This window comes from Piliocolobus tephrosceles, chromosome 14 (genome assembly GCF_002776525.5).
Source record: "Piliocolobus tephrosceles isolate RC106 chromosome 14, ASM277652v3, whole genome shotgun sequence".
Taxonomy (NCBI): Eukaryota; Metazoa; Chordata; class Mammalia; order Primates; family Cercopithecidae; genus Piliocolobus; species Piliocolobus tephrosceles.
This window is the reverse complement of record NC_045447.1, coordinates 14,195,654-14,212,509: the sequence shown is the minus strand read 5'-3', so window position 1 is coordinate 14,212,509 and position 16,856 is coordinate 14,195,654. Positions and strand designations below refer to the sequence as shown.

The window sequence follows — 16,856 nt, the reverse complement described above, 5'->3', positions numbered from 1 at the left end:
GTAATAGAACTGCGAGCAGCAGCCACCAGGTTATTCCAGCTACAACTGTAAAACACTTTATTATGTGGCATTTATTTGGAGCTATTATTTTTAGTTTGTACTTTGAAGAGTAACAGCTGAATAGACAAAATGACAAAGAAACAAAAATTTATTATCACAATAGCAAATGGCTGAAAGGTTACGCTGCATAGACATTAACAGATAGCAAATTTATCCCTACAAAAGTAGGATGTAAAGGCATTACGAATAAGTGTGGGCTCCCTTTGAATGGACGCAAAAGGCAGCTCAGCACTCCTTGAAAATTTAAATTTGCTTTGTTCAAAAACCAGAGAATCCTTAGAAAATCATCATCTTGTCTTTACAGGTCCTGGCAATATTTCAGTATACTCCACTTTTGGAGAGAGGATAGAGTTGCCCACAATTTTTTACTCCAATTAGAAGATTTTTTTGGCATTTATTACTTTTTAACTTGTTTTGCATAACACTATCTATTTAGCTAGGTCACAGAGAAAACCATATTTTCTATTTAAAATGATTTGTGTACATCGCTTGACCACCTCAATGGTTTAGCAAAAGAAAAAGGCAGCGATTAAACAGTTTCAAATGAGGTGTCCTGCTGATTTTATCAAGTCTGCTGAATGTATAATGAAAAAGGAGAAGCTGACAGCAACGCCGCATTGAGAAAATACAGACTACCTTATCTGAACCATTTAAGGAGGTCCAATTATAGATCAAATTTAAAGGGTAGAAACAGCAGATTTACAGACACAAATCAATGAACATGGTAATCCCGATGAATATGACAGATACTCCTGTTAGGGAATATTGCTGCGGTTGAGGATCATTACCTTCACAGTACCGGATATATCACATCTAAAGCAGTAGGAAGCGTCAAGTGTAGACCAGCATTACAAGCAATGACTATTCATTTAAGCTTTGGGAGCAAAAGGCAACCCCATTTTCCCCCCTCACAATTTTTTCTCCTTTTAAAAAAAAAACTAAAATGGTGATCTAAAGGGACATTAAAAGCCCTCTGAAAAGGAGACAGAAATTAAACAGATATAAAACTAGTACACTCGGATAAAACTAGCACATAGGCGAGAGCAAATTCAGCAAAACAAACCTCTGAATTTCAAAGTAAACATGTCCTTGAAGATGTGGAAACAGGGTCAAACTCCACCAACGTTGTGTGAGTCACACGTTTACTCTGAGATTCAGGGGTCAGGGGGAAAAGTAACTTAAGTGGCTGTTTTCAGGCCCAGGTGAGAGCCAGTCTCAGACTTACTAGTAAAAAGCAAGCTGGTTTTGTGTGGAAAGCGAAAGACAGTTGCCATGAATGAACGAGGCAACTGCAAATGAAGAATCTCAGGAAAAAACACTTCTAGATATAAACCAATCCTGCAGAGCATTTGTGAGCAGGCTGGCCTCTTCCAACGAAGTCCAGGAATATCTCCACGAAGAGCCCAAGGGTAATCAACCAGAGGTCCGAAATAATCATTTAAAAAAGGACAGGGAGAAGGCAGGTATTTAGCTAGGAGCTAACAACTTGTGGAAAACTGTAACGAATTGTTAAAAGAGAAAAACAAGCTTACCTTAAAGGTATTTTTCCTTAAAAACCACTAGCTGTTTTTTCCTCGGGGCCATTCCTTTCTTTGGCAGTTTCACAGTAAATTTTTTTTTTTTTTGGCTCTATTCTTTTTCCTAGGCACATATATTTCCTTCTGCTCAGCTTCACTCAATAATTTAAGAAATGAAAAATATTTCCCTCCCCAAATAATTATTTCTTTAAAACCTTTTTCCTGGCTGGGTGCGGTGGCTCACGCCCGTAATCCCAGCACTTTGGGAGGCCAAGGCGGGCGGATCACGAGGTCAGGAGATTGAGACCATCCTGCTTAGCACAGTGAAACCCCATCTCTACTAAAAACACAAAAAATTAGCCGGGCGTGGTGGCGGCGCCTGTAGTCCCAGCTACGTGGGAAGCTGAGGAAGGAGAATGGCGTGAACCCAGGAGGCGGAGCTTGCAGTGAGCCCAGGTCACGCCACTGCACTCCAGCCTGGGTGACAGAGCGAGATTTTGTCTCAAAAAACAAAACAAAACAAAAAACCTTTTTCCTGCCTAGAAACAATACTACAGACAAAATTTCTAAGTGGAAATAACACACTAAACCCACAGACTCTTGGAACAAAAGAGTCTCTCTCCAGTGTGGGGAGGCTCTCTACATTATCAGACAGGCAATTTTGTTATGTTTTTTTAGAGCTGAAAGGTATAAGACAAGTAAACATAGGACTTGGGACTTTTACTACACTGTATTTCTGACTCCCCTTTTTGTACCTCAAAAAAATATATATATATACACACACACACACACGCGTGCACGCACACACAGACACACTCTCGAGGTTTTCTGAAAAGCAGGAGCTTCCCAACCCGATTCTGCTTCCCATGAAATCAAAGACAAGTGGGCCCCAAAATAAACCTGAAAAGAAAGGGAAATTCAACATTAAAAATAATTTCCAAATCACTTGCAAATTAACTCCTGCTCCGAGCTTTTCAGGAAAGGAGGACTTTGGCGCCCCCTTTTCAGAAACACGCAGAAGTGTTTGGCGATAGAAAACCTGTCAACAGGTTTGTAGGTACCTCTGAATGTGTATCTGCCATTTAGAAAACTGGGGTGAGAATTTAAACCACAACTGCAATTGCCTGAAGTGACAAGAGAACATAATTTCAAGGCAATGCAGTGGGGGACACAAGGAACAAGAAGTTGGCCATTAAAAAAAAAAAAAGGTAAACTCAGACCAGTATTCTTTAAAGATAATTTCATTCAAGTTTCCTAGATACTGGTCCAACATCCAAAACTATATACAATAAATCACCAGTCAAATGCCATTCTAGTACAGCCACCATGTGACCTGTAAAATGTTAAAATATTATATCCTCTTTCCCCATAAGCCACTAAGAACGCCCTGAGACATTCTGTTATTTAGCATCAACTACCTAAGCTGGCACCCTCTTCATAAACAAAACCAAGGTGAAAATCTTTTGAAGGATCATTTGCTCTGATTTTTTATTCCAAAAGCAGAGACATCTTAGACATCAGAACTGTCTGGTTTCCCATTAAAGAACAGATACACAGAAAAGCCAGGGGACAGTGTGGCCAAGACTGGGTCTCTGCGGTACACTTGAGCATGCCAGAGAAGGAAAGGCGTGTCAGAGAGGACATGCAAGAGTGAGGCCTCAGAGAACTTACTCCAGCTGGGAGGAGAAGGAAGCCAAAGAGAAGAACAAGGGCCTTCTGCTGAGCACCCGCCAGGTGCCATGCGGCCTATTTTAGGTCATTTCATCATCCTCATAGCAACCCACTAACGTGAGAAAGCTCCTTGTCTAGGACTACAGGAAACAAGCACAGGGGCAGGATTCCTGTCTCAGCTGTGACCCTATGTCGCGCTCTCATACAGAAAGTCCTATATGCCACAATACAGTTGAGAGAGGACATGCAAGACCTTCCATGACCAGGTTTCTACCTCCTTCTGCTCCCTCCCATCCCCCATACACACCCCTGATACTCCACCAACACCACACTGCCCATGATTTCCTAAATGCCCATGCCAGTTCAAGCCTATCTCACACTGCACGTGGCAGTCCGTTTGCCCCGACAGTCCACAGAACTCCCAGTCACCTTTCAAACTCCAGCTGAGAGAACACTTCTTCCTAGAACCCTTCCTTGGTCACCCCCCAGCCACAGGGTTTACCACTCTCATCTCTGCAACTTGTCCATCCTTTCATATCCACAGCCCTCATCCCCAACAGTCTCTGACACATGGCAGCATTAGGAGAGACGCTTATTGAAGTAAGGTGCACAAAAAGGTGAGGCCAACTGTCCAAATGAGGGAGCCGGAAAAAAATCTGAGCTGCCCCTGAAGGCGTGAGGATAGCAGTAAATGCCTTGATAAGGTGTAAAGCAATATTTATTGCCTAGTTTACCATACTAGGCTGAATATAAGACAAACTCAAGTGTAAAGCCAGTTCAATTTTCAAAAAGGAAAAAAGGGCTTTAAAACCGCAAAACCAAGTCCTATTGTATGTCCTAGTCCAGTCCAAACCACTGTGATACCACAGAAGCGAATGGCCCTTCCTGGATTTCTGCATTATATTAACACTACTGACACTCTCATTCTCATCAGTAGTTTCCATGAAGCTGCTCCCTAGCAACCTTTACCAAGCTTGCCTTTTCAGCACACCCACGGTTACTGAGTACCCAGTATTGCTTCCAGAACAAAGCTCTTTGAAACAGAAAAACAAGGTGTGATTCAGTGACCAGCACTTAGAGAGGTGACTATAAGTAAGGACACTATGATGGCTACCTAGTCCCCTCAGACTGACCTCCTGCATCAACTGTCCTCCCCCGAGCCCACCTACACACCCTGCTCAACACTCGCCACCCCAACCCACCAAGGAGCTGGGCTGTGGAGAGACAGGGAGGCAGGAAGGACAAATGTCTCCTTCCCTTTCACCTGCAGGGCCCTCCCCCATCCACTGCACACACTCCACAGCTGCTCCAGCTAGGTCCTCATTCAAAGAGCTCCTCTGCAACCAATGCCCTGTGGAGTCCTGGAAAGAGCACCCGGCCTGCTTCCCAGTTGTGTTAGGGCCAGACTCACCCACAGACCCTCCAGACAACACTCTGGGTCACCTGCATCTGCTAGGCCCCGGGAGAAGGGGTCCCACCCTCTTGTCACCTGCATCTGCTGAGCCCCGGGAGAAGGGGTCCCAAGCACCAGTTCCACAAGGACCACACCTCCAGCCAGTCTGTTAAAATGAAACATCTTATAACAGCAGGCCCACTGGCTTATAAACAAAACTACTAGCTCCTCTAAGAATGTAAAATGAAAGCCCTGAAACTCAGAAAAATACATGCAACATGCACAACATTAATAACTAAAAAGAGCTCACAGATAAATACATCAAGACTCCAATGGAGAAGACAGTAGTTTACAAAAGAGAAAAGGCAGAGGCCTATATATACACATTAGGCAACACTGATCAAGTTCACTAGCAATCAAAGAAATACGAATTGAAGTAAAATAACTACCTTTTGCCTTTTAAATTAGCAAAGATTAAAAAGAATAATAGTGCTGACAAAAGTGTGATCAAATGGGTACTCTGACACACTTGGAGAAGCAGAAATGGATAGAACTCTTCTAATGGGCAATGCAGAAACGTCAACTGGAAATCACACAGCTACACATACCCACCAAACCAGCAAGTCTCTTAGGAACTTATTCTAAAGAAACACATGGACAAGTACCCAAGTCACGTATCTTAAAAGATCATTGTTTAGATTAAAGGGGGAAAAAAAAAATACCTGGAAGTAAATGTAAAGGTTCAACAACCAGGAGCCAGGGAATACTATACACACAGACATTAAACATGACAAAGCAGAAATACATTTTTTGGCAATGGGAAGCTATCCATGCTATAATATTTAGTGGGGGAAAACATGTTCCAAAGCAAAATTAACAGATACACTTATGCACTATATATTATACAAACCTGGAAGCACATAAATCAAAATATTAAGCTTATTTTCTTCTTGTTTACTTGTATTTTTTAATTTTTCTTCACAGTGCATACATTAATAGCAATTTTTTAAGGTATAAACAATTGGAGAAAATCTAACATTGTGAGGGGATGGAAAAAACAAGCAAAAGACCAAGACTTTGCTAGCTGTCATAGTCTTTCCGTGTAACAGCGGCACCAGGCAGCTTATTCCTTAAATTTGTATACAAGGGCCTAATAAAGGTCAATCCATGCATGAGTCAACAGACCCAAAGAACAGCAGCAATCAATCATCACAAACAAATACCCCATATCTCTCCTTCTCACCGACCTTAAAAGGACTGTCTTAGAGGTACAATCATCTTAATAATGAAGTCCTCTGAGCATTTCAGCATGGGGCTAGACCCCACTTACGCAGAAGTGTACTCTGTGGCAAACACAGCACTGAACAAACTACAACAGATGCACGCGGTACTTAAGAACTTTCACAGCAGAGTCACATCAGTTTTGTTTGCTCTTCAGGCATGGCAAGTAGTAGCAGTCCCATTTACAAAAGGAGAATAAAGCTCAGAGATAAGGAACGTGCCCAGATCACACAGCCAGTGATAAGCAAATCTGGGATTCTGAAGCCAGATCTTTCTGAATTTAAAGTGTGCGATGTTCTTTCCATTCCACCACATTTGCCTCTTAAATAGCAAAGCCAAATGCTTGAAATCAAGATTAGCAAGTAAGCCTGGGAGATGGAGCTATCTTTTCTTAGCTCCCCACCCCAAAAAAGCATGCTTTCAAACTTGCTTTTTCTTTAGATTTCAGCTCAATGATTACCACACACATCTGGATATAGTTAATTTGTGTTGTTTTGCTTGGAAATTCAAATGAGACTGGAATTTAGTTAAATATTTTAAATGATTAAACATATGCCATTCACTGTTTAGCAATGCCACTCAAGTATCTGTTATAACAGCATTTATTTTAAAATAGTCTCATTCAAAAAAAAAACCTGAAATTGGTCTCCATTTTCTAAAACCTCTGAAAGTGTTTCGATCTTAGCTTACCAGGATTAGTAATTCACTTTGAAACTAACTTTTTCTGAGAGAGCAATCCAATTCAGGAAGAAACCTGAAAGTTTACAATCTAGATATTGCTTTTACTTGTTCTACACATTTAAAAATGTGTTATTTTTCCATGTCAGAGTTCACTAAAATACTCAACAAACTTAGCAATTCTATCATCTATGTTATTAGATATGCTAAAGAAACAGTAAGACTGAAATAATTTCCTGAAACCTGCTGCTTCTAAGTCAAAAGCTAGGATGGACCTGAAAGGTAGAAATTTACTTTTTCTAATAAGATGCTCACTAACTCTCAAACTGGGGAAGGGGAAAACATTTATTGAGGGTCTTAGGTCCTGGACCCTGAACTCAAGTACTGGGAGTATTTGCCCCTTTTACAGACAAGGAAATTGAGATTCAACTGGTTCCAAATAGTTTGCCCATGGCAAGAGTTGATGGGAAGCAGGGCCAAGCTTTAAACCTAAGTCCTGTTCTGAAGCATGGGTTATCAAGCTCATGCACCCTTCAGAAGGGCAACTTCCCACTCTTTCTTCAAACAACCCATTCCCAGGTGCCCACACAGCAGCGGCAGGCTCTGGGAACACCAAGAGGCACAAGAGGTGGCCCAGCCCTGGTGCTCCCTAGCTGTGCACATCACTCCCAGCTCTGCAAAGCTGCCAAAGTTGCTCCAGGAGGCACAAGCAACTGCATTAAGCACAACGTGAATGCTGCGACCGGAAACCAAGCGGCACAGCAGCCCTACCGAACTAGGTTCCTTCCCTGAACAAGGGGCAGGAGACAGGAGGCGCGTTCCTCAAAGGGTGGCTCTGAGGGTTGCACAAGATGGCGAGTGTAAAGCAAAATGCTGGGGACACTAAAAGTTCAAGGAAAGCTGGCTGATGAAATTCCTCTCCGACAAGATCCTGGCCCTCCAGGCGGCTATTTTATACAGTCACTCTCAGCAAGTCCCAGGGTTGGCAGCTTTCATGGAAACAGAGGTCTTTAGAATTTCTTTCTCAAAGTCATGAAGTTATGAGAGGCAGCAGGAAATGGATTTCTACCACTTTTCCCCAAATCAATTTAACCAGATCTTCTCAGGAAAAAAAGCTGCTCCTCCTGCTAAAGAGCGGTCCATTTTAAGCAGCCAAGGACCTGTTTGCCACCGTGGCCTGCCAAGGTATAAGATGTATGCGGCGATAACAGAGTCACACACAGAACTTTCTAATCCATCAGTGTCAGCTCTCCCTGACAGAGCGCTTACTCACACTTGCTCATTGTTAGTCAACTGGCCACTCATTCTGGGTAAAATTTGGTGCTTTCCACATACCCACAGACTGGGATCATTTTTCACTCCATTCCTGCCTCCAAGGCCTCGTCTCCTGGTACTGGTGCTTGCTCTGGAGGCCAACAATGCCAATGTGTGCAGGGCTGATTGATGAATATAAAACAAGCTGGGCACCGAGGGACCACGTTCAGCCACTAGAGAGCAGTGGAGCACCTCTCACTGCTCTCACTGCTCGGTAGAACACACGCAGGCTTTAAATGGTTTAATTGTATGCATGCATTTCATTATTTAAGTCTTGGCCAAAAGCTTCCTGGCGAGGCAAGCCAAGCAATCAGACAATCTTGCATCGCTTGCTGAAATCCAGATTTGTCCTTTGTCAGCATAAACAGTTTAATTTGATGTTTTCACTCCTGAGTAAGCACTGAGTATTACATTTAAACCCCTCATGAGGGGGAAGAATGCTTCCTTTTCATCAGTAAATGTACCTCAATGTCAAAGTGTACCTTTTATTCCCAATGAATTTTAAAAAAAAGTATTCCATTTAATATGCTAAAAATATTTGTAAGGCATCCAACAATTTCACTCAAAAACTAATTCCTCAAAAAATGGAGTTCCTTTTCTAAATGTAATGTAGTCAAAGAGGAGTTAAATTTTACCCTAATAATTTAAAACACCACTTGAAGGGAACAGGGATTTTTCGTATAATTGCAACTGCAACATCTCATTGAACTGACAGGTCATAAACACTTATTCTTCAGAAAAGACTAACAATCAGGGCATCAGGGCCTAAAATGTGAAAAGTTTTATTTCATTAATGCATTTTAATGAAATGTCACAAGATACGGAGAGAGAACATTTTTTCCCTAAAATATAGGTGTCACCTACCCGTTTACAGGACAAAATGGGAGGATGAAAATTACCCAAAAATGCGCCTATCTTAATCAGTCCCCTGCACCATGAGGCCCCACCGGGAAACCAAAGCTGAGTACAAGGCATACACTCTGCCTCCTGCCGCGGAGTGCAGGGCAGAGGGAGCTGGCAAGTCTCTTAAAGCTACCCTTTACTCAGCTCCATCTTTCAAAGTAACTTCCCAAATTTCAGGGCATTCCACTTTAATTGATGGACTAGATGGTATTATTTTCATTGTATGGATGGAAGAAGCTAAAATTCACAGAAAGGAAGGGGGCTACCCAAAGTCATGCAGCCAGAAATGGCAGCACGGGTACATGAACCCAGATCTGGTTAACAGCAAATCCCTCGTTCTATGAACTACACAGTGAAAAGCCTTCTGATGCCTAAGATGACTTTTCACGTAGTCTGACCAATGAGGAAGTAAAAGGCATCAAACACTAGGTCATAAGCATATAAAGGCACTTTCCTTTAGCAGGGGCACTCTGGTCCAATTCTGAAACAAGAGCAGATAAAGATGAGCTAGTTAACCTCACTCTCTCTCAGTGGGGTTTAAAGCAAAGAACTTTAAACTGTTAGCATTTCCTTTAACTGTTCTGAAAAGTGCTCTGGCAAGGGCTTTTACTTGGTTGTAGGCTAAGGACACAATTCAAATCAGGGGACTTTGTGGTAAAATGTCAGAGCAGGGCAAAAAAGGAGGAACAGCACCCATATATTAATTCAATATCTCACCATTCTGCCTATAAAAGGCGTTTAATATTTTTTTACACAGAATCAAGAACAAAATCCAATCTAATTAGAATAGATTAAGAACTGGCAAGGGCTGACTATATTACATTCCCTGTAACAATATGATGAATTTTAGAAGTAAATAGTTTCTCATTTCCTGATATCATGGCACCATCTATTGGCTTAGTACCACCTTTGCAACAACCAGAAAACAAGATGCATTCATTCAACTTTCACGGGCTTTTGGTTCCCAGTTGTTTTATTCTTGGCACTCCATTGCAACATAATTTTAAGATATAAAATCCATTCACTGCACATTTTAAATCTTCTAAAATGCATCTTATATTAAAGCAGGAAGTGCCAGAGAAATCTTGACACAGAGAGCTACACACAGAAAAATGTATTGGCACTAAAACATGCTACATACAAAAAGACTTATGTTTGGTATCTCACTTCATGCTCACACATGAAGTAAGCATTACAGAAGAAATCAATGTTCATAGTCAAACAGCTAAATGAATGTTGGACTTAAGACCTGAACCCAGGCTAAGGACAGTGGCTCATGCCTATAATCCCAGCACTCTGGGAGGCCAAGGCAGGAGGATCACTTGAGACCAGAAGTTCCAGACCAGCCTGAAAAACACAGTGAGACCCAGTCTCTACCAAAAAAAATAAAGAAAAAAAAAAATCAGTGGTGGTACGCCCAAAGTCCCAACTACTTGGGAGGCTGAGGTGGGAGGGTCACTTGAGCTCAGGAGTTTGAGGGTACAGTCAGCTATAATCACACCATTGCACTTCAGCCTGGAGACAGAGCAAGACCCTGCCCCTAAAAAATAAAAACAAATAATTAAGTTAATTAGTATCTTTTAAAAATACCTGAACCTTATTTGACTTCAAAACCCAGTTTTCACTCAGCCACACTGCCTCAAAAAAATCACCAAAAGCAACATATCCACATAAAAAGCAGTAATTTACAGAGCATGTGCACATAAAACGCGACACTTCAGCATCCCAATAACCCTGTGACCTTCCCAAGTCAAAAAAAGTAGCTTCATTTTAGAAATAGGGGTTATGAAGTTGCAGAGGTTAGGTGACTAGGTTCTGGTCAAGCAGAGCTAGGACCAAAGCGAGGGCTTCCACCTCTTTTTCTAGAATCCTAAGTGCTACTTCATTCAGGAGTTTAGAGAAAAGCCTGCTCCAGGCAGTCACTGGCTGTGTGGACAAAGCTCCTGCTGGAATGGGGTCTCCTAGACCTAGGCACAGAGGCAATCCAGTTCCGATGGAGACACACGATTTTAAAGCCTATTATACACAGTCAACCACATGGCTGACCCCAGAGCAGGCAGAAGAATTTTCAGCAACACACGGCTATGAAGCTCATATATATGCCCTCTGAGGTTTTTGTGAAGTAAACATGCTGCTAAATTTGCATCCAATTTAAGAATTGAAAATGAATACAGAAGAAACATTTGCCATCTTAAAGTGCACTAATTTGATCCAGTGCAGGATAACTTTCAAAATCAAGTCATGTGGAGATATCAAAGTATCTATACAAAGGTTGTACTTGAGTATAAAAATACAGAAAAGGTTGTGCTTTAGTATAAAAATACAGAAAAGCTTGTACTTTAGTGTAAAAATACAGCAAAGGATGTACTTTAGCGTAACAATGGCAAATCTTAACTCCCTATCCATGTTCCTAAGTTCTCACTTAATTGTAAGATTCTTCTGCCCACAAGATGAGACATTCAGCATGCTTACTACTCTATCCCACATCTTCCTCACTGCTTGGGGGCCCTGTAAACTGGGACTTAGTAGGTGCATTCCAGTAATTAGGAAACTGTATAACCAGTTTATCTGGAGAATTTTACCTGGATGGCCTTGGCAGTGACCCCAAGTCTTCCCTAATGGTGCATACCAATGTTTATTCCTTAAGTTAGCATTCCTAAATTGTCCAAGGACCTCATTTTCAGGAATGTCATGCTTGAAATTTTATTCATGTTAATTCTCTATGTGGATAAGCAGGCAAAAACAAAAATTTTATATACCTTGCCAATGCTGCTACAAGGAACACTGCCAAGCTAATAGCAAAAGATGGTCCCCAAGCTTCTTCTGACACTACTTCAGTTTGCCTAATAAAGAAAAGCTGGCAAGTTCAAAGAATAAGCTAATTAATCTGAGAATTAAAAGAACCCACATTATGTCTATAAAAACGTAACTAAAATGCTTTCCCTTTCTTAATAAAGTCAAAAAATCTTGCCTAGCTTTTAACAATCAAATGAATCGATCACCAGTAGTCTCTTCCAAATTACTCTCTTAAAAAAGAAATAAATGAAACAATAGGGATCCTTTCTCTTTTCAGAGAATAAACCACATGCCACGTACCAACAGGAAAAAGTCAGAGACTGAGGTTCCCATTCCCACTCACGTACTTCCTTACTTGTGGTACAAGTAACCTCTCTGAGCCTCAGTTTCCTCATCTTTAAGACAGGGATGATGGCACCCACCTCACAATGGTGCAAAGACTGTATCAGCAAGGCATCCCACAACAGGTGTAGGTTCTGTAGCTGGATGAACGCTGCTCTCATTACGGTCAATGTGATGTTCACAAAGGTTTTAGGGCAGAAGCTGTCCAGAGGCCACACTACAAGGAGTCTGATATATTAGTCTCCCAAGTAAACTCTCAGGAAGGCCATCCTCAGACACGAGGCTCCGGGACCCCACGTTCAATGCAGATCGAGCTGGGCAGCAAGCTAAAGATGAGCAAGACAAGACAGGTGTCTTCTATTCAGTGTAAATTAAGAGCAGCCTTCAGGCGCCTGGCTAGTTGCCAATACAGGCCCATGGGTAGACAAAATTTAGACACCCTTGTCTTCCGGTTAATTTATAGCTTCCAGCTCTTACTGTCAAATCACTCAGAAAAAAAGAAAAAAAAAGATTAATTACGAAGTTTTGCTCTTATTCTTCATAATAAAAAAACTCACAATCTAACTAAAACATGAGAATTCAGATGAAATATTCATTTTCTCACTTAAGCTACAATTACAGAAAGCCTTGATTCCACAGTGAATGCTAATGTTCCATGGAGGCACTTCATTTAGGAGGACCTTCTATTTTATCTGGAGTGTGAGGTTTGGTTTGTAGCTCACTCAAAATAATAAGCATGAATTAAAACAAAATCCAGCCAGGCACAGTGGCTCACGCCTATAATCCCAACACTCTGGGAGGCTGAGGCAGGTGGATCACTTGAGGTCATGAGTTCAAGACCAGCCTGGCCAACATGGTGAAACCCCGTCTCTACTAAAAATACAAAAATTAGCAGGGTGTGGCTAATTATAGGCACATGCCCATTATCCCAGCTACTTGGGAGGCAGAGGCAGGATTGCTTGAACACAGGAGGTAGAGGTTGCAGTGAGCCGAAATCGAGCCACTGAACTCTAGCCTGGGCAACAGAGCGAGTCTCCATCTCACAAAAAAAAACAAAACAAAAAAACAAACCCCACCAAATTTTGGCAATTATGAGTTCTCTCTCAATACCCAGCTCCTCACTCCCTCAAAAGGAAAGGAAAGGGGAAAGAAGTGGGGGAGGGGAGGGGTGAAAGAAGGGTCAGGAAGCAAAAGAAAAAAGAAGAGACAAAACCACAACAAAAATCAAACTCAGATTAGGAAGAAAGCTAGCCCTGCACAGCTACGACCACAGAACAATGGCTGAGAGAAACTAAGACAGCCACAGAGACAAAGCCCAGGCCAATACAAAACTGTGATCTTACATTCTCTGTAAAGTGCTCCTCTTCACAGTGGACTTGGATTGGAAAGAAACAAAAAGTAAAAATCACGTTGTCTTTGGGTCGTAAAATTGTGGGGTGATATATATATATATATATATACACAGAGAGAGAGAGAGAGAGTGTGTGTGTTTAATTTCCTTTGCTGCAATAAGGCTGTTTCAGTAAACACTGTTTTCAACACGCAGGACAGAGAACCCATGCAGAGAACAGTCACAAATACAAAAACAAGTACCAGGAATCTGTATATTTTTAGTATTCAGAAGCAAGGCTTAATAGCTAAGTGAAATCACATCTGCAGGATAAAATCACAGCAGCTGTGTTGTACTGGGGCTTGCAGGAGATAGAAGAAAAGGGTTCAAATCCCAGCTTTGTCACTTATGGGGCTGAGTAACACTAGGTAAGTTGCTAAATCTCTTTTCAGGTTTCTCGTCAGTAAAATAGCAATAGTAGCATCCCTTACACTGAATTTTAACTGAAAATAATGTGCCAGCACCCAGCACTCTGGCACAGAGACATTCCCATAAATATGCTTTAAATTTAAAATAATACTAAGCTTTAACCAAAAAAAAAAAAAAAGGTAAAAGGACCTGTCACATTTACAACACTTTAAACTGGGACCACACAAATGGAACACAATCTAAACCAACCGCATTCCAAGGGTACTGTAAACTGCTAGTTCACAAACAATGAATAGCAGCTAAGGTTTCTGACACTAAGTTTCAGACATTCTTTAGCACAAACAAGCTGGAGAATCAGAAAATTAATTCACCATCAAATACTCACTGAGTTGCACAGGGCTCTGTGAGACCCTGAGAGTAAGGCACAGATGCTGTTCTCAGAGGTCTAGAATTGTGCAGGAACAGAAGAGACAATGCCTAGGGGAAGCAAAGTGGGGCCAAGGCAGGAGTCCTGGGATCCTGCTTCACTCCTGGGAGGGACTTGTTAACTCTGTCAGGGGCAGCCAGGAGGGAACGGCTTCTGGGCTACACTCGGGGTGAGGAGGAGGAATACTCCAGGCAGAAAATGTGCTTGTGAAAGGAGGCAGCAATGGGTGTTAGGCTCTGTTCAGAGGAGGGCGAGGGGGCTGTTGCCACAGAAGCCCAGGGCACAAGGGAAGAAAGAATAGGAAATGAGATGAGAAAAAGGGCCTAGAGCCCAACTGAAAAGGGAGGTGGCTCCAAATGAAGGAGTGACTGCAACACTGCAGCCAAGAGCCAGCAAGGAGCTGGCACTGAGGAAGGCCAGGAGAGAATGATGACAGAAACCCAGAATGTGGCCCAGGGGTGAGCTGCTGAGAGATCTCTGTAATGACAGTGGCCATCCCTACTGCCACCACCACTGGATTAGTCCTCATCCTCAACATTTCTGGCCAGGATGCAAGCTCCCTCCCTGCCCCAGGCCTCTCACGCCAATGCTCCCCACAGCTGTCAGCTCCTTCTAACAAGCGACTCATAATCCTCTCATTCCCTGGCTTTCCAGCAGGAAACCTCCAGGACAAAATCAAAACAGCTCCACCTGCGCCTGCAGCATCTGGACCCCCGGGGCCTGCTTTCCAGCCTTGCCTCCACTCCACACTACGCAACATCCATCCCTCTTCCACCCTCTCCATCTTTGCTTCTGCTGCACCCACTGCATGGGTCCCTTGCCCCGCCCCCACTCACTGCTCCTGCCACCCTCATGCAGCACACTCTGGCCTTTCAGTGCTTAACCACACGGAGCCCTTGTGCACTACAGGCCTGAGTCTATCCCTCGGGGTAAGGGGTGCATAGCAAATTCCTACTCATCCCTCAGGCGTTTAAGTGTTCCTTCTTCCCACTTTCACCCATCAGACTGGCAAAAACACTCAGCATCCGTGAGGTGGTGGGAGACAAGCGTCCTTGTATTCTCTAGTGGGAGTATAAACTCGTGTCAGCTTTTTGGACAGCAATTTGGCAATAGCTCTCAAAAGGTAAAATGCACTGTCCCTTTTCTGAGCTGCCCAGCAGCTGTATTTCCTGCCCCTGTCCGGAGAATTCCACTGCCATCTGAGCTGAGGCTGAGCTTTACCAATCACAAGCACCCACCTTCCCCATGAGGAACTCTCTGGTGGTGGAAGGGATGGCAGGAAGGCTCAGTTCTGCGGCAGCCAGGCTCCAGCACCAGCTGTGCCCGCGGCATAGACTGAGACACTGTTCTTGGCCCCAAACCCAGTTCTTGCCCTCCCAACTATGTTGTGAGTCACTTGCTATACTTTTCTCAAAAATCCCTCTCTTCCTTAAATCATCCAGTGACTCAACTGCTTACAAGAGAGAATTCTGGTCAAAACATGTGTACACCTTAATCCAGAAATTCCACTGCTAAGAATGTATCTAAATGAAGTATGTATTTATACAAGTAGAACAAGCCACATTTGTTACCAAAATGTGAAAAACAAGATATTAATTAGAAGAAGAATGGGTCAGCAAGCATGGTATAGCCACATAATGCGATTCTGTACAGCTTGCTATTACAGAAATTCTATAGACCCACATAAGCTGATGCAAACACTTCTTCAAAACAAGTTAATAGTAAGGGAAGAATATTATGTATAGCATGTGCTCATTTGTGTGTTTTTTTACAGGGGTAACTACATGACAGAGAAGGAGATACGTGAAAGTATATCATAACACATTTTCTGGAAAAAATACAAACAATTCTTAAGAGTGGTTACTCTGGAGGGATGTGAAGGAAACTTTTCTTATACTTCTTTGTCCCACTTCAATGTTCTGTCATGTTCATAAATTACGTTCATTAGAAAATGCTCGAATGTCACTTGCTCAGAAAGGACTTCCCAAACACCCACCAGCCACACACTCCTTCCTAGTATCCTCACTAATGAATGTTCTTTTCCTCTGGGGCACTTAGCACAATGCATTCTTCTAGGTTCATGTGAATTCACCTGTCTAATGCCTGTCTCCCGCACAAGACTATAGGCTCTGAGGCAGGCGATGTGTTGACAACTAACCTTCCCAGCTCCTAGCAAAGTGCTTGGCACTAACGATGCTAAATACACATCTGACAAACGAGTGAAAAGATCCAATCCTCCTTTTAAGACTCGGCTCAAGTGAAGTTCTTCCTGAATTCCCCCAGTTTGGAAGTGACCCTTTCTCCCTTGGGTCCCCTCCTGCCCTTGTCAGTGTGTACATCTGTCTCCCCCATTAGACTGGGTATCTGAGGACAAAGACCCTGATATTCACTTCTATCTGTGCTGCCTGCTACAGTTCCTTTACACAGAAGGCACTCACTAAAGAGCTGATAAGGCCGGGCGTGGTGGCTCATGCCTGTAATTCCAGCACTTTGGGAGGCAGACGCGGGCAGAATCATGAGGTCAAGAGTTTGAGATCAGCCTGGCCAACACAGTGAAACCCCCCTATACTAAAAATACAAAAATTAGCTGGGCATGGTAGCACGTGCCTGCAGTCCCAGCTACTCGGGAGGCTGAGGCAGGAAAATCGCTTGAACCTGGGAGGCGGAGGTTGCAGCAAGCCTATAGTCCCAGCTACTCGGGAGGCTGAGGCAGGA

General features: G+C 42.8%; 1 protein-coding gene across 1 annotated transcript in view; it reads right to left on the bottom strand.

Moving 5' to 3' along the window:
- PSMB7 (proteasome 20S subunit beta 7) overlaps nt 1–16,856 on the bottom strand; it is a 62,371-nt gene that overhangs the window by 31,797 nt on the left and 13,718 nt on the right. The window lies entirely within an intron of this gene.